The sequence below is a fragment of the Manis pentadactyla genome, chromosome 1 (assembly GCF_030020395.1).
Source record: "Manis pentadactyla isolate mManPen7 chromosome 1, mManPen7.hap1, whole genome shotgun sequence".
NCBI lineage: Eukaryota > Metazoa > Chordata > Mammalia > Pholidota > Manidae > Manis > Manis pentadactyla.
Window position 1 is genome coordinate 13,133,763 of NC_080019.1, and position 25,658 is coordinate 13,159,420.

The 25,658-nt window shown below is 46.2% G+C and overlaps 1 long non-coding RNA gene across 1 annotated transcript in view; it reads left to right on the forward strand.

Annotated features, from left to right (window-relative positions):
• Nucleotides 1-22,977, forward strand: part of LOC130679600 (uncharacterized) — a 70,154-nt gene extending 47,177 nt beyond the window's left edge. Inside the window, exon 4 of the long non-coding RNA XR_008992613.1 lies at nt 22,813-22,977. This is a non-coding gene — a long non-coding RNA (uncharacterized LOC130679600). The remainder of the gene's footprint in view (nt 1-22,812) is intronic.
• Nucleotides 22,978-25,658: the final 2,681 nt, after the last annotated feature.

A 25,658-nucleotide genomic window follows, 5' to 3' on the forward strand; every position in this document is an offset into this window, starting at 1 on the left:
AAAATAAAGATTGGAGTTATTTATTATTATTTCTTGCATATGGACATCCAATTGAAGGTTTATTGGTCTGTAGTTTTAATGTCTTTCTCTAGTTTTGATATTAGGATAATGCTATTTTCAGAGGATGAGTTGGGGAGTCTTCTTCTTCAATTTTCTGGGACAATCTGTATAGCATTGATATTATTTCCTTATACTTTAGGTTGAATTTGACAGTGAAACCATCTGGGTATGGAAGTTTCTTTGTGGGAAGAAATTTCTTTAACAGATAAAAGGTTATTCAAGTTAATGATTTATTCTTGATTGATCATTGATAGTTTGTGTATTTTAAGGAATCTGTCCATTTCACTTAAGTTGTCTAGTTTATTGGCATTAAGCTTTGCATGATATTCCCTTATTATCCTTTTAATATCTGTAGAATCTGTGGTGATGTTATGTCTTTTATTGCTAATATTGGTAATTTATGTCTTCTTTCCTTTATTTCCTGATCAGTCTAACTAGAAACCCATCAGTTTCATTGATCTCCAGGAACCATTTTTGGTTTCATTGTTTTTTCTATATTGCTTTCCTGTTTTATTTCATTGGGTTTTCGTCTGATCTTTATGATATCCATTCTTCTACTTACTTTGAGTTTAATTTGCTCTTCTTTTTCTAGTTTCTTAAGGTAGAAATGACTGAGGTTTTGAGACATTTCTTCTTTTGCAGAAATGTGTTTAGTGCTATGCATTTCCCTATAAGTAGTGTTTTAACACCATCCTGCAAATTTCTTGTGTTGTCACTTTCATTCATTTCAAAATACTTTCTATTTTTCATTTTGATTCTTCAAATTGTGGGTTGTTTCGAAGTGTGTTAGCAAATATTGGGGATTTTCCAGACATCTTTCAATTACTGATTTCTAATTTAATTCCATTATGGTCAGAGAATATAGTTTGTATGACTTGAAATTTTTTCATTTTTTTAGAGTTTAGAGTTATGGCCCAGAAGATACTCTGTCTCAGGAAATGTTCTGTGTGCACCTGAAAGGTTTATGTTGGATGGACTTTTCTGTAAATATGAACTGGGTCTAATTGGTTCTGTTACCAAAATCTTCTATGCCCTTATTGATTTCCTGTCTGTTCCATCAATTATTGAGAGAGAAATATTAAATTCTTGACTAAAACTGTCACCTTACAGTTTTGTCAGCTTTTTCTTCATGTGTTTTGAAAATTTAGGTACATTATACTCTTGGGGTTGTATTATCCTCCAGATGAAGTGACCATTTTATCATTATGAAATTACTTTCTTCTGATTATATTCTTTACTCTGTAATCTCCTCTGTCTGGTATGATTATAGTCATTTCTGCTTTCATTTGGTTATTGTTAGTATATCTGTTTCCATTCTTTTGCTTTTAACTAATTTGTGCTTTTGTATTTAAAACTTAAAATGTTGGGTCATATTGTTGGGTCTTGCTTGTTTCCCAACCAAACAATTGCTGCCTTTTATTTGGAGTATTTAGACCATTTACACTTAGTGTAGTTATTAACATAGCTACATGTAAATCTATTACCTTTTTAGTTGTTTTCTGTTTTTTGTCCTGTTATTTGTTTTCATCTTCCTCTTTTCTATCTCTTTTTGGATCAGTTACTTTTATTATTCCATTTCTAAGCTGGTTATAACTCTTTGTTTTATTTTAGTGGTTGCTTTAGGGTTTATGGTAAACATATTTAACTTATGAGTCAACACTTAAGTGCTATCATAGTAGTTAATGTATAGTATGAGAACCTTACCATACAAAGTATATTTCCATTTCTCTCCTAAAGACTTTTGTGCTTTTGTTGTCACACATTTTACTTTTATACATATTATAAGCCCCACACTACATTGTGATTATTTTTGTGTAACTAATTATCTTTTAAATAATAAGATATTTAAATAATAAGAAACAAATCTTATATATTTACCTATGTATTTACCATATCTGGGGCTCTACATTCCTTTCTGTGTATCTATATTTTCATCTAATATCATTTTCCTCCTGCCTGTAAGACTGTCTTTACCATTTCTTGTACTCCAGGTTCACTGGTGATAGATTCTTTTCATTTTTGTTATTTCTCAAAAGTCATTATTTTGTCTTTGTTTTTTAAATACAGTTTTGCTTCCATAGAACTTTAGGTTGATAAAATGTTGCTCCACTGCTTTCTGGCTTGCATTGTTGCTGATGAGATATCTGCATTCATAGTACCCTTATCCCTCTGTAAACAACATGCCCTTTTTTCTCTGGCTACTGTTAAGATTTTCTATTTATTGTTGGTTTTAAGCAATTTGATTAGGATGTGCCTTGGTGTAGTTTTCTTCATGTTTCTTTGCTTGGAATTTATTAAGATTCTTATATCCATGGATTTATAACTTTTATACAATTTGAAAAAAATTCAGCCAATATTCAAATATTTTTGTCTTCCCTTTTCTCTTTCTCATACTTTGATTCTAATTACACATATATGAGGCCACTTTTTGTTCCATGGCTTACTGATACTCTTTTTATGAAAAAATTTCTCTTTCCTCTCTGAATTTCATTTTGCGTAGTTTCTGTTGGTATGTGTTAAGAGTATACTAATATTTTCTTTTTCAGTGTCTAATCTATTAATTCCATATCATGAATTTTATCTCACTTATTGGAGTTTTCATCTCTAGAGGTTTAACTTTTATTTGGGTATTTTTCAAGCTACTACTTAACTTTTAAAAATTACAGCCATAATAACTAATGTCCTTGTTTGGTAATTCTAATGTTTGCGTCAATTGATGACTTTTTCTCATCTTGGATCGTATTTTCCTGTTTCTTTGTATGCCTGGTCATTTTTGATGGGATGTCAAGCCATTGTGAATTTTACCTTTTTGGGCACTAGATATATTTATTTGCATATAAATATTCTTTCATATAAATGTTTAATCTGTGATGAAATAGTTTGTGATGAAACTGGCAATAGTTTGACGATTTGGTTCTTGTGCTTAAGATTTATCAAGTAGGACCAAAGCAGAGCTCAGTCTGGGGCTTATTATTCCCCATTACTGAGGCAAGACCCCCTGGAAATACGGAGGTTTCTAGTATGGCTGGTCCTCTGTGAACACTGGGCTCTGTCCCCTCTAATCCTTTTGGATGGTGTTTGCCTGGCCTTAGATATTTTCCACAAGTATATTTGCTAATCAGCACTCAGCTGACTCTGATGGGGCCATTCTCCAGAGCTCCTGAGTTACCTGTCTGCGCATCTCTTTCCTCTTTTACTCTGTCCAGGGAACTTCCGCTGCCTTGGTGTCTCTGGACTCTCAACTCTGTCTTCTCACCAAAGGAGACTGTTGGGCTCTACCTTGGTTCTCCCGCCTTGCGCTTTTCCCTGGAAACTCTCTCAAACTGAGACTACAGTAGGGCTCATTTTGTTTACTTCTTGTCTCTTAGGAATCACTGTCTATTGTTGCCTAATGCTCAGTGTGTTAAAATTATATTATACATTTTGTCAACATTTGAATGTTACTCTTACATGACTGGAAACCTTAACCCTCCTTACTTTTTCTTCATGATGCTTATTACCATCTAACACTGTATATTTATTCATTTATTTTTCTTACTAGAATGCAAGCTCCATGACAGCAGGGAATTTTTTTTGTTCAATAACTGAGACCCCTTTAGCAAGAATAGTGCCTATTATGCAATAGGTGCAATAAATATTTACTTGTGAGTGAAAGGATGAGTCAATGAATGTCTGCATCCTAACACCTGGCACATTCCAGCCACATAGATCTCCTCATACCTCTGTCCCGCCAGGTTTCTGCCTTTGTGCTTCTGCTCTTGTTGGTTTCTGCCTGATAAGACCCCTGCCTCTCTTCTCTGAAATCTTTACCCGTCTTTCAAGCTCCAGTCCCCATACGTCATCCTCCCTAAATTCCCCTCAGATTGTTCTGGCGGACCGAGATCTCTCCCTCTTTCAAGCCCTCTCGGTATTTAGAGTTAGATCCACATATGTTGCAACTTAAATGCTCTTTAAAAGGTAATGTAAGCTCTTTGAGTGCCTTCCCCATGTATCCCTCTGCACCTAGCACAGTGTTCTTCATCCACTTTCCCAGCTAATGCTTCCGGGGTTATCTTAACGACTCAGAACCACCCTCAAACCCACCCCTGAACTTTGAGAGGATGTCTCCTTTGCCAAATAGAAGGCGTTTTGGTCTATAGAAGGAAGATATCTTGGAAGGTGCCTAGTCAACATTTTTTAGACTTGGTATGTGTCTGGAGTGAGCTCCGTGACTATAATTCTCTTCGGAGAGTGTGGCCATTTGGGTCCCCAAAGGTAATAGTTTGGAGGTTTATTCCTGCTTTGAAGATTTTTAAATAAACATGTACTTTATGAAAAGAACCTGGATTTTACAAATTCACCCGTTCATGTTTATGGTTTTTGGTCTTTTATGTTTCCAATTATCAGGAAAAAATTAACTCTGGCAGAAGTAAAGGTGGACTGGCCACCCTTATCTACGTCAAACCTGGGGAAACTGTTGTCAGATTGCCCGGCTTGCATGATAGGGATATTTTTCTTCTAGAGTTAATCTTGTTCCCTGGCAAGCTGGATGTGATTTGTCTTAACACTCAGATTCCTCAGCTAGGGCATGCATGGCATGTTTGGACACATGGTCTTGTAAAAATGTCATTTTGAACTTTATTTATTTATACTTCTCTTGGAGCTGGTTGTTTTGAGAGTCTTGAGCACCCAAATTAGTAGTAGCTCTGCTTGGACTCCACCGGGATCCACTGGAGTATGGGCAGATCACTTCTCTGCATGACAACTCTTTAGAGACAATTATACTGATGGAAAGTGAAATTTCCCAATAAGCTCATTTATGAGTAGAACCCATGGTGTCCAATGGTAGCCTGTGGGATACATCTGAGAAGTTTTAGCAGCACCCCTTCTTTGCTGTGCCATCTCTAGCAATGTGGACTCTCTTGCAGTTAGACCACCTTTGTTGACAGCATCCAAACGATGGATGATGTGGATCAGGTGGAAAGGGAATATGCCCACTTCTTTAAACAATAGACACCACTGCTCCAGAGCCCATGGGTCTACAACTTTGTCATGGGAAAGTCAGGGAGGAAAAGGACTGGACGGGCAGAAGACCTTTCAAATCCTTTAGGATCTCAGCATATTTTATCTCCAGGCCTTTGATGTAGAGGTCTCACTTACCAGAAGAATGTAGAAAACTTAAAATTGGGTTTACTTGACAGTTGTTTTGGCAAAAGTGGGCCTTACACTCTTGACACCTCGTTTGACAGGACTTACACTTTAATGGTCAAAAACAAAACAAAAAATCCCATACACACAAAAAAATTTAAGCAGATTGGTGGAGGCCTATGAATATAAAAAAACCCAGAAGCATCCAACTGGGACTTTGTCTTATTTAAAGCCTGTTATACATTCTATTTTGCCTAGAAAACACTTGTAATAAAACTTAGTGAGGTGACCTGCACATGGCTGATGGATCTTGTAATAAAAACAGATTTCAGGAAAATTACCTGAGGACAAACCTGGGGATTAAGAACACGGGCCTCGGTAGAGGTCTTGGCGTGTAATATTCCAGCTCTAAAAGCCATCTGCCCCAATGTTTGCAGATCCCAAGTTGCTCCTGGTGAAGTCCCTCGTTGTGTAAAACTGCAGCTCACTGTGTTATAAACCATAGCTGACTACCATGCCAGAGGAAGATCATTGTGTCCAGAGTTGTTAAAGGGCTTTTTGAATGGTGGGTTCCCAGCTCTAGCAACTTGCTCACTTTTATTGCCTCTATAAACATTGATCAATTGGCTGGACGAAGATGATAGTTTATCTCATCTTAGAAAAGAGATGACATATCTCTACTTCTCCCAAACATGGACTTACTGGTTTTTGGACATTCTATAGAAAAATGTGTGCTTGCTGAACTAATCAAAGTCTGGGGTATTCAGACCAATATTTTATGTGAGGAGCAGACAGGCTTTTAGATAAAGCTTTTCAATCACAGACCACGTTTTTAAACAGTTATGACCTGGTGGTGAAGTCCACCGGGAATAATGTTAGATCATGTATGGTTTTTGCTGGCTCTTCCCTACACTTCATATTGATTGTAAACTAATGCATGGCTCATCAAAGACCCATAGTTACTGATACATATGCATACTTGGTACTACAATTTTATAATGGCATTCAGGGTCAGAGAGGGAGCAGTAAAATCAAGGAAGTGTTTTGATCCCATCATTCCTCTCTGTTTCTTAATGGTTTCCTATCACCTTCTGGATGAATAGGACACACACATATGCATACACACCCGTAATGAATGGAGGCACATACATCATTTCACATTCAGTCCAGATTCTTCAGTGCCTTGAACTAGGAGTGACCTGAAGACATGAGGGGTCAAATACCTCCTGCTAGGAGGAGACCTCCAGAACAATGATCACAGGAAGCAATGTCACCAACTTTGGTAGGTGTTTCTAAGTATCCACTTTAACTGCTTTATAAGCAAAAAACGTGCATGATTAGGAGCATAGACTTAGGCTCCAGCTGCCTGGGTTCAAATCTAGGCTTAGTTACTTATTAGTTGTGTGGTCCTGTGCTTCATTTTCTTCTGTGAATAGTAAGAGTGCCTATCTCCTTGTGCGTTTACGTGACTTAATACATGGAGAGTACTGAGAAGAGCCTGGCATATGTAAGGGTTTACTTTGAAAGCCTATACATTTCAATCCTGTGCATATTAACTTAAAGAATTCCAGGCCAAAATTTTGATGGCCCATCTCCGTGGTGTGGCCTTGCTCACCCATTCACCTGGGCGCTGGGATTGATCCAAGACTTTAGTAAAGAGAATCTTGGCTTTGCGTGCTTGTTGGTGCATCCAGATGGAGAGGATGGCTTCTCCTTAGCCAGTCTCCTTGAGAGGCTCCTCAGCTCAGCAACTACACGGGGATGCCACCCTTTCCCTTGGCTCTGGTGCTCGTTAAAGTGCATGGCTTTGAAATGGCAGCCCAGACTTGCCGCATCACAGGTGCTTCTCAGGGTGAACAACAGTTAGCTCATTGTCTCTCAATGCTGACTTATAAAAATCAGTATCTAAGGAGAATGGTCAGGTGACAACCCGGAGTCTAGTCTAAATAGTTGTAATTCTATCCCGGATGCAGCCATGCTACTAGAGTTGGCCCTGGGGCCTCATCCCTCTGTCTCTCCCATATCCCCTCCCCAGAATCCTACCACTTCCATGAAATGGGCCTATGGTGGGGTGCTCCTTGTCCATATTGGGAGTAGTTGAAAACAAAACTCAGGGGCAGTTACTCCCCCCCCAATAAGGCTGTTGCTTGTTGGCTCACAGGGGGTCGTTTTAAAGAGGTTTCCACGGGAGCATTTCTCTCTGGTCTTAGCACAAAGTGTAACTCAACCTTCGGTCATTTGTTGTTTCTCTTGGGAACCCTGTGAATTATGACCAACCTTCCCTTTCCACACTGGCTTCTATGATGTTTGGGGTCAAGTGTGTGGTCAACTCTTAGGTATTTGTGATCGCTTATCCAGTGTCATTTCTGATTTATCTCTACCTTAATTTCTTTTCTTTTTTTTCCCCATCAGTTTCAACCTTTATTTTGTTGCTCTAATGTAATCTCATAAGATCCCTTCAGATTTATCTGGAGCAAGGTGAGGATGTACATGAATAAGTAAGAAACTCCAGGGAGTAGGTGTCACCCCTGCTTTAGAGATGAGGAAACTGAGGCCTTGAAGGGTAAACAACTTACCTGGTGTTATAAAGCTGGAAGTAAGTAGAGACCAAGGTTGTGCTTGGACCTGATGACTTTATAACCTGGTGTCTTTTCACTCCTGTCCTCATACTCCGAAATCCACTTAGGAAGAGGTGTCCTAGGGGGTTTGAGGAGACTGGCACATGCAGCTGGTGGGTGAGACTGATGAGAACTGAAAGCTACACTTCTGTTGTGTATTATGTAAGGACATATTTATGGAACATTCTGGTCGTCAGGGTTTAAGTAATTTGTAGAGTCAATCCTAATTTCATTGTAACCTTGATTAACTGAGACTGGTTAGCTTGGTAATTGCATTGTCAATTTAACTGAGAGTCAACTCAATACACTGTACTTTTCCATTTTGACTACTGAAAGTTTTTTTGTAGTCTCATTATACATAATATAGTGAGCATGTTGGGGCCGTTGTTATAATTCTAGACTCCATTCAACCCCTAGTGCAATACCAAGACCATAGTAGGTCCTCATCATGCCTCTTGATTCTGTTGAATGTTAGTTTTCTTGGGCTTTTGGGTCAAGCTTGCATTTATCAGTTTTCTCTGAGCAGGATAGTAGACGGACTCACAGGCTGTCGCGGCAAGACACTGACCCCACTGCAAGCATGCATGCACCCCTCAACCCACCCCACTGGTTAGCTAGTCCCCTGACCTGCAGTGAGGGGGGACCTTCAAAATAACACAGCCAGAGACAAGTCTGTTTTGCTGTGATTTGCTCATTTCACTTAAAATAGAAGCTCAACATTTTCTTTTTACTTATTTAAGAGTCCACGCTGGCAGGATTCTGCCTAATCAAGATTTTGTTTGCTGTTTGATTTTTTAATTATCCATAACCATTTATTGAGTCCCTTCTGTGCACAGAAAATGTGCTGGGCTTTGAGAATAAGCTGGATGAAGACTAGAAAGTTTGATTTCATGGTGATGAACAGACTTACGCTGGCCGTGGCTGCGTACGTTGAAGGCAGCGTGAATCCTTGCTACGTACTGGAGAGAGTGCTGGCTCTGGCCTCAGACTCACCATCGGCCTTCTGCAGGACTCGTAGATAGTTCCTTAATCTCCCTGAATCTGTTTTCTTATCTGTAAAGTAGGGATCATGTGTCTATTCAGAACTTTGTTAAAAAAGATCAGAGTTAACATATATGAAGCCCTGGCATATAATAGATAACTCAATAAATAGTAGCCAGTAATATGGTGCCTCTGATCATTCTCTGCTCAGAAAAACAGGAAAACCTCCCTTTCAGAACTGTGTTGAGAATGGGTGGCATAATTTCAGTTGAAGTTCCCTTGGATGCCAGGTCAAAGGGCCACAACTACTGTAACAGATTCCGTGTCTGCGAATAGCCCCAGGCCGTGTAAACACCCGATTGAGTGTAACCATCTGCATCATAGTGCAGATACGCACGCACGGGACTGTACAGCAGCCAGAGCTGCGCTACACATTCAAGTCTCACCGCCGCCCAACAGAAAGAACATTGTGCGCCACACTTGTTCTGCACGCTTTATGCTGAGAGAGAGCAAATCGATAGGAAAAAATGTGGATTTGTTCTGCTGAGAGGAGGGCTGGGGGCTGTGGGGAGCGGTAGGGAAAGGGGAAGGGGGAATGCACGGAGCAAGGTGGGGAAGGGTCCTGAGGGGGGCGGGGGAGGGCGGCGCAGAAGGGGCCTGTAACCTCTCAAGACCAGACCCGTTCTTGTTGTGTTTCGCAGATTTAAACGGGGCCTGCAGAACTGGGAAGGGAGCGGAGGCCGGGTGGGGTCCACACGGGGCAGCCCGAACTCCTCTGTCCTCTCATGTCTCTCCCTCTCTCCTTTCATTGCCCCTTGCCTTCCGTCTTTCTTCCTTTTTGACTGATTTTCTCCCTTCCCTTCCTATCCCCCCTGCTTCCCTGCACCCTGCCTTCCTGCTCTCCTTTTCCACACCCCGCATTTGGTGCCCAGGTATCCCTTTCACTGACTGAACTTTTTGCCACCCCCCCACCATTCCCTTATCAAGCCATTAACACCAACTGCTCAGTGGGAAGCACACTCAGCCTGCTCGTGACTTCAGTTCAGCTGCCAGCCAAGCCACGTGCCGGCAAATCCTGCAGGCAGAGGTGGACGCGGATGCCTGGGGATCGGGTGCACCCAGAACCGGTGTGCCTGCATCCAAGCAGCCCGGAGCCGCTGGGTGCCGTGAGGGGCACAGGCCTGCGGGGCTGGAGCAGGGCAGGGGAGGAGGGGATGCGGCTGGAGCGAGATGGTCCCCAGCTGGCTGCAAGGCCTGGTAAGTGCTGGGGAGCCAGCCCTTCCCTCATGGTGCAGAAGGGAGGCCATGCCTGGGCTCATCAGGCAGGGAGGAAACATTAAGAGGGAGGGGCCTGCACAGGGATTCCGGAGGGCCCAGGGTCTATGAGCCTCAGCTTCCTCACCTTTAAAATGGGAACAGTGATCTCTGCCCAACTGCACACGCATATCCGACGAGGCTGGATGGACTGAAGTGAGGGAAAGAAGTGGGAACCTCCTCCGACCAAAGGGGCGCATGTCGGTCAGCGTGGGCTCATGACAAAGAGCCATGTGAACAACATGCATTTATTCTCTCAGCTCTGGAGGCTGCAAGTCTGAGACCAAGGTGTCGGCAGGGCTGGTTTCTCGAGGCCTCTCTCCTTGGCTTGCCAAATGCCAGCTTCTCCCTGTGTCCTCGCATGGTCTCCCTTCTCTGTGTGCATCTGTGTCCTGATCTTCTCTTCTTACAAGGACACCACTCGTTTGGAGGATGACCCACCTGGTGACCTCATTTTAACTCGGTCACCTCTTTGAAGACTGTTGCCAAACACAGTCACATTCCGAGGTCCTGGAGGTAAGGGCTTCAACACAGGAATGTTGGATGGTCACAACTCAGCCCATGACGTGTGGCTATTTCTATTGTGACCAGTCATCCTGGGGGTGGGGTCTGCATAGCAGATGGGAGCACACTCACCACAGTGCCTGGGAAGCGGGAGGGTAGGTGCTGTGCAGCTGGGCCAGCCTTTGGGGCACGGGAGTGAGGAGTGGCTCCTCTCCTCCCCTCCACGGTCCGTCCCCCCGCCACGGCTCCGCTGTACCAGCACGTCCAGTGGGACTTCTACTATTGCTCAGAATTGGTGGCTTGAACCAGTCTGTCCAGACACTACCTCCAGGGCCTCCAAAGAGGTGACAGAGCTGTCCCTGCTGTCCCCAGTCACGGCCCCAGGCTCTGCCTCTCCTGCCAGTGAGATAAAGGGAGGGATGTGGGGGTTCATGACTTGTTCTCCTGTGGGCAGTTCTGAGGCTTCTCCCTTCCTTTTGTGTCTCCTTCTGTGGGAGGGAGTCCACCTCCAGAGACACTGATGGGCGTGAGATAATCACCCACAGGAACTGGGGCCATACCGGGTCTCTCCCCACTGGATTCTCACTGAGCTGGGCTCTGGCAGGTTCACCCGGGTATCATCACTGGAATGGTGTCTGAGGCAGCGAGGGAGGCCGAGGGACAGCTGGCATGTGCTGCCAGGAGTTGGGAGTGAACAAGAACAGACCTGGTGCCTATTTCTCACCTGGTGTCTCTGCTGGAGCGGGCTGTGAACAGGAGAGGGGGGAGTAGAAATCGGGTCCCTGCATTCAGTGTGAAGGGTCCTGGAAGGTAGGTGGGAGGCTGGGACGTGGAGAGGACATACCTGCAGGAGAGCAGCTTGAGGGCATGGGCCACAGGAGGGCTGCAGAGAGGCCCCCTTGCCTCTTTCTGTTATCAGCAAAGGAGAGCCAGTGAGTCCGGCACAAGGAGCAGGATTGCTAGGAAAGGGACTCTGGGAATGAATCCAGTACCCAGTCTGTGGCTTCCCTAGTCAGTCCTCTAAATAGATAGCACTCCAGACCCAGCCTACCTGGCACCCACCCCCCAGTGGCCCTGTTGCTGCACGTCTACACTATTCAGAGAGTGAGCAGATGGGGAGCATAGTGGGGACCACACTCAGTGTTCAGCAGAGTGGCCGGCACCTCTCTGGGGGCAATGGGAGAATGGGGGCCCTTGCCTTATCTTTCTGGCTGACACAGGCTTCATGTTTCTCTTTTCCTAGCAAAACCTATTCCTCAATCCATGCCATGGGATGTTGTAGAATTGCCCTTAAAGCTGGTGCACCAAGTGGTGGCCCATAGGGACCCACCCGGCATGAACTACCTTGAGAAAACCATGCCCTCAGGCAGTTACCTGCAGCCCGTGGAGCCAGGCTGAGCAGAGGTAGCCCCAGAAGCCCTCATCACTTTGCTCAGGCTGCCGTATCACTGGGACTCAGATGGGCTTAAACAACAGGCATGTATTTCCTCACAGTTCTGGAGGCTGGAAGCTCAAAGTCAAGGTGCTGGCAGAGTAGTTTCTGGTGAGGATGCTCTTCTTGGCTTCCAGGTGGCCACCTTCTAGCTGTGTGCTCAACAGGGTCTCTGCTCTGAATGGAGAGAGAGAGCTCTGGTGTCTCTCCCTCTTCTTATTAGGACACCAGTGCTGTAAGATTAGGGCCCCACCCTAGTGACCTCATTTAACCTTAATTACCTTCTTAAAAGCTCTGTCTCTAAATATAGTCACATTAGGGGTTAAGTTTTCAGCAAACAAATGTTGGGGCAACACACTTTGTCCCTAAGATCTCCATGCTGCCGGAAGGCAGCCAGTTGAAAAGATGCTGCCTCTTGAATTCTGCCTCCATGAGGCAGACCAGGAGGAGAGGGGGAGGGAGGGGGTCTTGTTGAGGTGGTCCTCACACCTCCATCCTGTGCTCCAGGAAGAGGAAAGGAGATGCAAGAGGACAGGCCACATCCTCTCGCTCCCCGTCCTGGCGCTGAAGCCTGTTCATGGCTGCGGAAGGCAAGAGCTTTAAATGGACCCAGATGCAAGTGTCAGATGGACTGAACTTTTTAATAATAAAAATTGACCAGGAAGTTAGAGAATCTGCCTAAGGTGCCATTAAGGGATCTGCTGTGCATGGAGGAAGAGAGACTGGATTTAATATCATACTGAGGTCAGACTGCTAATAGGCCAGCCCCGTCACGGGGGGGAGATGAAGCCCTTTGTGCTCAAAAGAACTTTCCATCATCCCCGACTCCCCGATGCGCCAACAGTGCAGGAATGCCGCTCATCCGCTTAGGGCGTGGTGCTGGAAGGATGGGGGTTCCAGGGCTCGGGGCCCTGGGGACAGGGCACAGGGCTGCATCGGGGTCTCAGTGCTGCCCAGGGGAAGGACTCGGTGGGTGGGGGGATGACAATCAGAAGACATTGGGGGGACAAGGACCGAAGGGGCTTTCAACTTGAGACCTTGAGGCAGGGGAGGCTTGGCCTGTCCAGAACCTATGTGGCTGAGCCTGGGGCAGTGCTGTCCTGGCTTGGAGTCCACAGGCAGAAAGAAAGAAGTAATGGTTGGATATCAATACAGGATTACCAGCTTTATGTTTTGCCAAGAAAAGACATGAGGAAAACCACTGCCATCCATTGTCACCACTCCTTGAATGAAAGGACATTTTAGCATAACCTCTGCTCCAAACGAGAGAAGAGAGAAGGGACATAATCTTAGAAACACATGGAGTCTTTAAATCGAATAAATACAGCATTGGGAAAAAGGCCCTGCCTTGCTTTTTTTTAACTAATTTTGCTTAGGCTGATGGAAACTTCAGTCCTGTGAGCTGAAGCTTGGCTGACTGTGCCTGGGTGTGCATGTGAGTGTGAGCCCATGTGTGGGAAGGCCAGCGTGTGAATGCCCGGTACGTGTGGGTGTGGGTGCAGGTTTGTGAGCAGGACGATGGTGCATGTGTGTGCATGAGTGTATGTGTGCGTGTGCCGAGTGGGGACAGGGGCTGCGAGGGAGGGGAGCAGGGCTGTGGGTGCTGCGGTCTGCATGCCGTCCGTCGGGGCCTGTCCTCCTGCGTCTGTGGGGGCCTGTCCTCCTCGGGTCCGCCCGCAGTTACAAGACACGTTCTTCCCTCCTGTCCACCTCCGCCATCATCCCCAGGTGCTCTTTCTAGCCCCCCCCACTAATTGCCATCGGTGAGCTGAGCCCCAGGCCCGTCCCCTGCCAAGGAGAGGCTGCTGGCCAGCAGCCCTGCCAGACTGCCCACATCCTGCCAAGAGGAATTGTTCTGTAAAGGAGCCTTTACATCCCCCTGACACAGTCACTCCGGGAAGTGAAAGTGGGCCAAGTCCTTATTCAGCAAAGGACTCCGTTCCCTCGGGATCTGGGAGCCTGTCACGTGGTTTACGACCTTGAGTCAGCGATGCTTCCCGTCCCCCTCCCCCGGGCTAGGACGGAGCCACAGGTGACCGCGAAGCTTCCTGGAGGGACCCTTGGCCTTTCTCCTTCCATGGGGAAGAGCCACCTGACCTTGGTCCAAACTCCTGGACCCTGGCTTCTCCTCTGCCGCTCCCTAACCAAGTCTGGGCCCCTCTGCCCCTCTGCACCACCCTTCCCTGAGGGGAGCCCCTCGCTCCCATCAGGCTGACTGCCACCCAAGCCCTCCAAAATCCTGTATGATTTCTTGTCTCACGACTTTGTTTTTACTGTTCTTCTCACCTGAGAACACAGCCTTCTCAAAGGGTAGCCTAACTTCAGAGGTCAGCTAAAATGCCACCCCCTCCAGGAAGCCTCCCGGTACCTTTGCTGACTGCCCACCCGGGTGAGGGGAGCAGGGGGACTGGCGTCCAAACTCCGAATCCTCACCCATCTCTTAAACAGAAGTGTTCCTTGCATTGGACCTCTGATTTGCCTCTTGGAGGGGTTTTATTGTTTAAGATTTAAAAATACTGATGAATCTCTTTGGCTGGCCCCCTTGTGCTGATATTTTCCAATCGTTTGTAAAGCCATCCTTCTTTTTTTTAAGTTTGTCTTTTTATGGAGTCGTTTTTAGCGCTTATCATTTCTCATTGATTTTGCTTTCCCATTTAGTGTTTACATGGATAGGAAATGGCAGTGAGGTGAAGGATGGAGTCCAGTGCGGCCCCAGGCAGGGGAGCTGGAGCCCCGAGACTGCGGTGCAGCCGGGACATGGTAGCTGGGCTGTGAGCGGGGCAGAGCCAGGCTCACAACCCAGCTGCACCCCAGCCACTCACAACTTGGGGGTCACTTCCACAACTTCACCTCTCTGACCCTCAAGCTTTCTCATTTGTAAACAGAGAGAAAAACTCCGAGCACTCTGGCGTGTTGTGGCCGGCTTGGGGCCATGCCACGCACTCACCACGTGATGGCATTTGTCCTCTTCATCTTTATACCCCAAGCAGAGCCCTGGTTGGAATTCAAGGGAACCCTGGATTCTTTGTGAAAGATGGCCCCACTAGTCTGCACATGGTCTTTCTGTGAATTGGGGAAGGCCAGGGCACAGGGCTGGGGGCAAAGAGAGCTTCCCTGGGCAGGGCGGACCTGTGGGCATCAGCCTCATAGAGTCATGGAAGGCAGCCACCCTCACGGCTAACACTCCCCATTCCTGTGACAGGACCAGCAGCACATGAGCTCTGAAGCCGGCCTCAAAGGCAGCTCAGGGGAATGGTTAGGCAAAGGTGTCTGTGTGCAGAGTCTTTGGGGGCAGGGGAAACACTGTTCTCCCCTTCCATGTGTATGCCATGTTCCTCCCTGTGGGTGCCAGCGCCCTCGAGGAGAGGGACTCCTGTTTACTTCCCTTGATCTCTCTCTGCCCTCTACTTTCTAGCCAATGGGAGGTGCCTAATAAATGCTTGTGTTACAGGGCACAAGCATGAGGGACCAGGGGACGGCGTGAGAAGGAAAGAAAATGTGGCCTGTAGCCCCTCCTCTCTGGCTGCAGCCTTTGAGGGGCCACGACACGAGGTCATGAATATTCGAAATTAGTCTGAGATTCCGACTCCGTTAACTGGCCAAATGCACTGCGGCAGAATTTCTGTTCTGATTTCTAGCACACCGTTGCATGCTCTGACCTGCAGGTGCAGAACGCAGGCCCTCTTGCCATACACTTTTATACCCTGCTCATGGAAACAAGTGCTGCTGAGAGAACCCTGTTCTATTAATTTGTCTCCTTTCCTTCAACAAATCCTCACTGAGCACTTCCTCAGCCCCAAGCACCTTCTAGGATTGGGGTTGGCAGTTGTGGGGAGCCGGTGTCTGACTATGTGATAGCTGTGGTCTTAGTCCCCGTCTAGCCCCAGTTCAGAGGGACTTGGGTCACATGTGTTTGGGAGCAGAAGCAGGCATGGTGTGGCTAAGTTTGGTAGGGGGAGAACCAGTGCCGGAGGAGGGATGACATGAGGGTGGAGATCCTTGTGATGCCGTGGGGTTGGCCGTGTCCAGCTTCCATTCTGCCTCTGAGTAATTTCCTAAAACGTGCATCTGACCACCTCAGCTCCCTGGGACGGTGCAAGTCTCACTCCGAGGGCGTCTGCCTCTCATCTGCATGCATTCCTGTCCTTAGTGTGTCCTGAGGGATCCTATTCACCCCACCCCTCTGGAAACCCAGGCCTCACACCATACATGCCAGCAGTTTAACAGCTTGGGGCTTCCTGGAGCTGTCCCCTGAGCCTGCACACCTCGCACCTTTGCCGGGGCATTTCCCTCTGCTGAAACGTCCCTACCCACCTCCCTCGTCTCTTGGCTGATTCCTTCTCATCATTTGGGGGCTTAAGTGATGTGTGGCTCCTCCAGGCAGCTTCCTTGCTCCCTCAGGCTAGATTAAGGTCATAACAGTCTTCTGGGGTGACTCAGTGTGACTGGAATGGGGCTCAGGTTTGCATTTTCTCACAAGTGCCCAGGCGACGCTGCCAGTGCAGGTCCCCAGACCACACTCCAAGGGGCAAAGCAGCCTAGATGCCTGGGGCTGGTTCAATTTAAAACGTTTGGTACAGAGTCTCTTCACCTTTTGGGGATCAAGGACTCCTTTGACAATCACATGGAGGTTTTGGACACTCCTCCACAAGATGCATATGTACAAATATTTTAGTATATTTTTTCAGAGTTTATAGCAACTCCTGAGGCTCATCCGTGCCCTTCCAGGTAGGAGAGCCCTCCCCCGGGGCCACCACATGGTGCGATGGTCAAATACACAGGCCTTCCATTGAGAAACTGCCTTTGTCACTTAGCTGGCTGCCCACTCGAAGACTGAGTTTCTTCATTAAAAAAGTTGTTTAAACTTTTAGAAAAAAGATGACACTAATAGTAACTTTCTCATAGGGTTATGTGAGGGTTAAAAGCGAAAATGCAAGAAAAGTGCTTAGCACAGGGTCTGATAAGCTCTTGATGAATCTCATTATTATCATTAATAATTGATACGCACGGAGGGGAGCTGTAGTCAGAGATGCTGGGCACCAGGGAGGAGCTCTAACTGAGCACACCCCCACCTCCCCACAGCCCTCAGTGTGAGCCAGGAAGAGGGCTGAGGTGGCCCTATTTTCAGGACACTGAGCCTCCAGGCTGTATACTGTGCCCAGAGCCACTCAGCTTCTGAGCAACAGACAGGGTTTTGCAGGTGGGCCTGCTCTGCTCCAAAGCTGGTGTTTCTTTCTCTATTTCCCTGGATGAAAGCAAACAAACAAATGGAGACATGGAGAGGTCTTTCATTCATTTTCTTCTTATAAAAAAATTTAAATTACTTTCCCACATTTTAATAAAACGATATTAACTTTCATTTTCATCATTTTAGACAATGCTACAATGCTGCCTGTGAACTTTCCCCAACATGTTAGTTGCTTGGGGGGTTAATTATTAACCATTAATTTTGGTGAGGCTTTCTGCAAAGTGATGGCTCTGAAGAGCCATTTACCTGTTTATTCATACTTTCCACCAAAATTCTATTTTTCTTTACAACAAACCCAACATTACATATGCAACTGCTTGTATTTATTTACTTTTACAAAGAAATCCTGACCTGTAAAGGCCCCTTTCTTTTCATCCTGTTTCAAAAACCATTCATGCGTTTTAGAAGTTATACAAATGAGCTTCCCTTGATTTTAGAGGATTTCTCTGGAATTGATTTTGGAATTCTGTATTAATTAGCACTACCCAGGCATAGGGGCTGTCACAGAATGGATATATTTAGCAAGAATGACAAGGCTGATAATTATGCACAAGGAGCCACAGAAAAGGGATTGTTTACTCTGATGTTTAATTTCAGCAGACTTCTTTAGTTTGCTAAACTTAATCAAAAGCAATCAAAATACACTGGTGTGAACTACAGCAAATTAATTTCAAACCAATGGAAAACATGTCTTTCAAATATGAATGTTGGACTGGAACTTCTGAATGAACTACTCAAAGAAAGGATGGGGTAAGCTTTTGAGTGTAGAATATTTGTCTAGAGCTTGATCTGGGTGGGGATTGGGTATGATTCCATAAGGAGCTATCTTTCAGGAAAGAAATATTTCAGGAAAGGCCTAGGAATGACCTCCATTTGGGCTTTAAGGCAAAATCACTCTGTGATTGGGAAAGTCACTTAAACCCAGTTTCTAGGTCTCAGTGTCCTGATCTGTTCAACAGTCTAATTCTTGCTTGCTCCTATTATTAATTTTTTAAAAAAGTTAATAATATGCCTTCACTGTTTAACTTAAAAACATTTGAGTTGTCCTTCAAATGTTAACAATTGGCAACAGGTTTTCTTTTAGCTACTTCTCTCACGTCCAAGAGAGGGGAAGAATTTAGCCCATGGTTAAAACAAAGAAAGCCACAAACACCAGAGGGAGGGAGATAACTTCAACTACTCACTAGTAACATTCCACTGGATGGGATTGTGTAACACTTCCAAGCTGTCTGTTCTCTCAGATGCTCTCGTCTGGTGGATGTTAATACATGGCAGCTTTACATTTATACATTCCAAATAACCCTTCTAGTTAATTCATAGATTCTCCCAGCCTGATTCTTGCTTGCTACCATTATTAATAAAGAGCAGTTTACCTCTATCATGCTTGAGTGTTTTGCCTGGGCCAAGTTCTGTGTGTACCTTATAAACCTGACGATGGTCCGTCCACAAGGTTGGTGCCCCATTTGAATATAAGGATTCCGTTCTAGGACCCTGAGTCCGGGCGCCCTCATTCTAGATTACTACTCTAGGGACGTTGTGTTTAATTTCGGCAGACTTCTTTGGTTTGACGACTTAATCAGGAGCAATCAAAATATGCTTATGAACATATAGAAAATTAATTTCAAGCCAATGAAAAGATTATATTTCCCTACTACAGCGAATCAAGTGAGAAAATGGATGTGAAAACGTTTTGTAAAAATACTGACTGCTATGCAAATGAGAGAGCAAGTCTAGCAGACTATGCAGAGGCCAGTTCTACGGATGAAGACACTCAACTCCTCCAGCCCATGACTCATTATGGGAGGCTGGGTTTTATTCTGTCCGATTTGTAATTCACTGGAGCCCACTGAGTCATGCAAACACTGATTCACGGAGCACATTTTCTGAGTTTATCTACTAAGATTGAAGGATGTGGACAGGGTCTCAGAGCTTAATGAGATGTCCTCTTGACCTTTGGGAGTTCACGCTGTAGGGACAGAGACATATCTTCATGATAAGGCAAGGATCCACGAATAGAACCAAATGATGACATTTGTTTGGCACTGTTTCAAGGATGGGGATTTTGTTCCATTTGCCAATACATCCCCAGGGCTTGGCACACAGATTGGCCACAGAAAGTATATAAGAACTTTGGTTGAATACATTAAGTTTAAATGGGTTCTGGGTATCAAAGTGGGCATCCACAGTGGATGACAGTCAATTGGACCTCATGGAGGGTAACCTGGTATTTACATGTGGAGAGGATCTGAAGGACACCCCAGGTGTGAGGTGCTGGGTGGCACAGCTGGCTGGGTGCAGCCTTAGAAGAGGGTGGAAGGTCGATAGTGGTCAGCTGGGCTGGCTCCAGTTGCCAGGCTGTCAAGGGGCGGTAGTCCCGGGGGTTTGGAAGGAGGGTACTGGCCTGTCCTGCCCTTGAGCCAGATGGCTTGGGGCTTGATTCCTGGTTCTCTCTTTGCCAGCTGGGTTCATTTGGGTAAATTACCTAACTCTGCCCACCTCATGTCCTCAAGGATAAAATGGGGATGATGATTATCTTGTTTGTGAGTTATTGTGAGGACTACACGAACTGCTAGGGTAAAGCCCCTAGAACCACGCGATGCTGTGGTAGCCCCGTCGGTGCTGGCTGCTGTTAGATGGTGTTCAACGGCCAGGGGGCGTCCTGGCTTTGCCACTTGTCAGCTCTGTAGCCTGACATAATGGCTGCAGCTCTCCGATCCTCATTCCCTTCTTTGTAAACGGGGCTGTGGAAGAGCACCTGTCTTGGGTGAGGGTCAGAGGAGGCGGTGTGTGCAGCTGGCATGGCGCCTACCTGAGAGCCAGTCGAAGCAGGCTTGGCAGGGCTGAGGAAGACTGCCCTGTGCTGAGGCGTGAGGAGGGGGCTTGCTCAGAAGCTGTTTGGATTGTCCATATGAGAGACGGCAAGCTCAGCGCTTGTGGGGCCAGAGCTGAGGCCATGGCAGGGGCCATGGGGAGGAAGGGAGGGTGGGTTGAGGGGCTTGCCTGCTGGACCTAGGGGCTTACAGGAGGGCAGAAGGAGGAGGGCAGGGAGCCTTCCCACCTGGCTCCCAGGAGTGTGAAGAGATGAGACGAGGAGTTCAGGAGGTGAAGCACGAGATGACAGACTCACGGCTGAGGCTTCAGAGAATCATGTTTCTGTTTAGTGAGATGAACTTATTCACATTACTATGTTCTAAAAAATTATGATAAGCCGTACATAACATAAAACTATTTAACCCGTTTTAAGTGTACAGTTGAGTGGCATGAAGCACATTCATACCAGTGTGCCACCATCACCACCCTCCATTTGCAGAACTTTTCATCTTTCTGACCTGAAACTCTGTCCCCATTAAACACTAACCCCTGTTCCCTGACTTTCACAGCCAACCACCATTCCTCTCTGTCTCTATGAGTCGGACTACTCTAAGAACCTCATGTAAGCAAATGATCCACTTAAAAATGCACAGAGAACCTGAATAGACAGTTTTCCAAAGGGGACATACAGATGGCCAACAGGCACATGAAAAGATGCTCCACATCACTAATCACCAGGGAAATGCAAATCAGAACCACAAGGACATATCACATCATACCTGTTAGAATGGCCACTATCCAAAAGACAAGAAATCACAAGTGTTAGCAAGAATGTAGAGAAAAGAGAACCCTCATGCACATGCTTGGTGGGAAGGCAAATTGGTGCAGCCATTGTGTAAAGCAGTATGGAGGTTCCTCAAAAAAATAAAAGTAGAAATGGGACCCAGTAATTCACTTCTGTTTATTTACCTGAACAAAACAAAAAAACTAATTATAAAAGATATATGCACCCATATGTGGATTGCAGCATTATTTGCAATAGCCAAGATATGGAAGCAATCTAAGTGTCCAACAATAGATGAGTGGATAAAGAAGATGTGGTGTATACACAATGAAATATTAGCCATTAAAAAGAATGAAATCTTGCAACTTACAATAAAATAGATGGACCTAGATGTTATGCTAAATGAAATACATTAGACAGAAAAAAACTTATATGATCTCACTTATACCTGGAATCTAAAAACAAAACAAATGAAAAAATAAACAAAAGAAATAGACACATGAACATAGAACAACATAGAACAGACTGGTGGTTGCCACAGGGGAATCCACAGGGGAAGAGGAAGAGGAGATGGGTGAAATTGGTAAAGGAAAAAAATAGGTGAAGTCACAGGGATGAAAAACACAGCATATGGGGACAGTAAAAAACATTGTAAAAACTATATGGTGACAGATAGTAACTATCGTTACCATGGTGAGCATTTTGTAATGTATATAATTGTCCAGTCACCATGTTGTGTACCTGGAAGTAACATAATACTGTATGTCAACTATACTTAAAAACAAATAAATGAATCACAGAATATTTGTCCTTTTGTACCTTCCCCTCTGAATTTCATTTGTACCAACTGTTGCTCAATCTTCTAGTTCCCAGGCCTGAAAATAGTCATTTTTCACTCTGGTCTGTCTCCATTCATAACCAGCTATAGAAACTGGGCAACTGTTTCCCTTATTCTTCTGGGCAGCTAGACTACCTTCCCAGCCTCCCAGCAGCTAGATAAATGAGCCCTGGCCCAAAAACGTGGGCAGAAGGGATGTTTACTACTTCTTGGATGGTGGCAAAACCTTTCGTGCTTCCTGTCTTCCCTCATCCAGGGGCCATATGTGGGCTGGGGACATATCCACTGGAGGATGGTGTAGATTATTTTGGGGCCTCAAGTTGGAAGGGGCCTGGGTCCCTGAATGACTGCGTGGACCAAGCGCCTGCATTCACCCACATCACACTGTGAGGGGAATGAGAAATAAACCATTACTGGGTTAAGTCACTTGGTTTTGTGGGTGGTTGTTACCGCAGTCAGTCTGTGCAGACCAATCCACCAACAGTTAGGAACCTCTGTCAGGTTATAATGTCTCTTCCTGGCCCCTCCTTTCCACGCTTGTTTAGACTTATCTTAGCCTCACCGCTAAGCTGCTAGGATGGTTTATTACCTGGATTACCTGGTTTTAATCTTTCCTCCTCTGGTTCACCATTCATGCTCACAGAGAATAAATATTTCTAAAGAAATAAAAGCTTTGTATTCTTTTGTTTAAGAAGTTTTCTTATTCAGACCTCTCCCAGCAGGATGCCTTCTTTCCTCTCCCCCCCTCCTTCGTGGAGCACCCATTATCTCCTGTGCACTCACTGAAAAAGAAATCTTGGCTTCTTCTACTCCTCCTCCTCTCTCCTTATCCAAGGCCTAACCACCCTTCAAGTTCAAGTGTTGGCTCTCTTTCAAGGGGCCTTCTGAGAATTCCTGTTTTGCTCTGTCTCATACCTTTGGCACTAGATGTATGTTACTGTTTATACGTACAGTTGCATGCTTAATGTCTTCAGCTAGACCAGAGCTTCTTAACACTGGGCTCATCAGAGGTGTATGTGAGCCCCCTGAAATTGTGTTCCGAATTCTGTGTGTGCGTGTTTTCTGGACCTAACAGAGTTTACTGGTCCCCTCCAGGGTTGACAGTCCATGAGACTGGGATATCCATTGTCCTTGGAAAAGAATACGTGAGAGCAGGAGCAGATACGACACTTCACAGGCAAGAGCAGCCTGGCATGGAGACAAGTCAGCTCGCGCAGGCAGCCCCTTGTACTTTTCCTGCTTTGACAGGAGCCGCAGCCAGGCTTCTGGGGAGGGAAGTCAGGAGCCCCTGCAGTGCGATGCCTCACCATCCCTCACACAGCATCGCTCCAGGTCTCATTCCCTGTGGTCACATGAGGCGGGTGGTTTGTGGAGGCGATGGAATGGCCAGAGCCTCTCCAGCTTACTTTACACCCTGCCCGCCACAGAGCTGCCCAGGGCAGAGGGCTAGTTCTTGCCAAATGCTGGGGAGGAGAGGAGCCCCGCATCTTGGGCCTTCTCTGAGATGACCCTACTGCAGCCAGCAGCCCCACCTGGCTTCTTCTGCCTGCTCATGGGTCCGTCTCCCCTGAGCCCCATGACCGAGGCCTGGAGGTCTCTGGCACTGGCCCTTCCCACAGCGCCACCAGGACCCTGTCCTCTGTGGCTCGTACTGTTTGCTCAGCACCCAATCCCGGCAGGTAGCAGAGTGCCTTGCTAGCTGTTTTCCTTTACAGCTCTTTGAACGTTTAATAAATTCTTAATTAAAAGCCGGGCACCTCATCTATTTCTGTCAATTGCTTCTCTGTTGTGAAGGAGAGAAGGCTACAGGAGGTAAATGCCGACTCTGCTCCTGGCCCTCCTTTCACGCCCACAACTACACATGCGCATGTGGGTGCGCACGCGTGTGCGCGCACACACACACACACACACACACACGGCAATAGGGCTCAGTGCTGTATTTACATAATTCTATTGACATTTTGAGGCTAAAATTATGTATGCTACTTTAATTTGCTGTTAAATTAAATTATGAATGTTTGGAGCGTAGTAATTTCTTTTGTTCTATGAACAGATTGTTTTATGTATCTGCCTATATTACCAAGTTATTAATTTAATGATTTCATAATAGCAACTCATTCCTCTGGGTAATATAAAGGCTGAAGTGCATGCTCTGTACAGCACAGGCAGACGGTGCTTGCCCTACGCAAATTGAAGGTTTTAGGAATAAAGATATTAGTTTTGGCAGAATGTTTAAGTGTGCATAGGGAAACTGCAGGGATGTGTCAGGTCAGCCCCAGCTTCCCAATCTCATTTTAAAAGGCAGGACATAGTCCATTGCCCATGAGACGGAATGAAAAATAATTTTCTTAAATAAAGCCAAGCACCTGGCTGAACGTTGGCAAGGTTGAGAGCTGCTGCCTGCCCATTTCCTGTCGGGCTCTGCCACAGTGTGGGTGTAGCCGGGGTCTCTCCTCCTGTGAGTCTGTTGGGCTGGTTCCCTGTCAGCATCCTGGAGACTTGCTGCCATGGCAACATGGCAGTAGCTGCTTCACCCTGCTCCTCGCTGGCACCTGACCCCTTTGTGGGAAGGGCAAGGAGCCAGCAGCTATGTGGCGAGGAGGAGGTGCATGGAGTGCAGGTCCAGAAGAGCCTTCTTCCCTCCCTGGAACTTGCTGCAATTCCCTAATTAATAGAATGGGGCATTGAGTCACCTGTCCAACCAATTTTGTAGTTGTGCGGTTCAAACAAGAACTGAGATAGGGTGGGAAGATGCTTTATAATTAAATTGGTAACAGACAGAGCGCTTTGGTGGCTGCAGCCATGTGGGACACAGGCAGGTGCCACTGCCTGCCACACATACTGATAGAGCAACCGTTGTGGTGATTTTCCTGTGGTCTCAGGCGACTCACTCCCGCTGGGCCTCAGCTCCTTCAGGTGATACCTGTGTGTTAAATGGGTAGCTTCTAAGGCCCTTCCCACCACTTGTAGATTTGGAGGATATTGCTTTTCAAGAGAAACCACCAAAAGGCTTCATTTCAGTTGGAATGCCAAGGCTGAAGGCAGAGCCTTCCCAGGAGTCTCAGCACGTTCAGTTGTTCCCTCAATACTGAGCACCTGTAACTCAGCAGTTACTGATGGAGCGCTGTTGTCTGTAACATTGGCACCGTTTCTGCCTTTGCCACGCTGATGGTCTCAGGGAACCAGATGAATAGACAAGCGGTCATGCTGCCCTGTGATGGTGGGAATGTGCATCCACCCCAGACTGGGGCCAGGAAGCTATGCTGAGACCTCAAGGTTGACTATGTATCAGCCATTCAGAGAGGGGGTGAGGGATGAGAAGAGCAAAGGCCTGTCAGGAAGCAGTAAGAGCACATGAGACATGGGGGTGGGAAAGAACACTGCAGCCTCGGGGGTTGGCATAAAGCATGGGTGTGAAGGGGAGTGAGATACCTGGTGGGAGGGCTCAGCAGGGGCCACACATGGCAGATTTGGAGACTCATTAGGCAAAGAGCAGTTGGGGAGCCACTGAAGCAGGAAGGGACACTATCAGTGCTTTCGAAAGGACACATGGCACCATGGAAGCGGGTCTGGCTGGAGGTAGGGAGGCCCATTAGGAGACTGTTATAGTAATCAGTCTGACTTAGGTAGTGACAGTGCAGGAGGAGAAGTACACAGACACAGGAGGTGCTTGGAAGATGGAATTGATAGTGTCTCCTTTAGGCTATTGGGTAGGTAGGGACAAAACAGAGAAGAACTGGAGATGAGCTGGCCGTGGTCTCAGAGGGTGCGCTTGGGCCCTCGAGTTCTTCGCTCTCTAGCTCTTCTGTCATTTCTTAAAAGGAAACTCTGACGCCAACCCTCCTCCCATGGCCAACACACAGGGGCACACGTACAGATGCATGTACGCAGATGCACACGTCTCAGCTGCTCTCTATGCTCCGTAGGGTAGGTAAGAAACC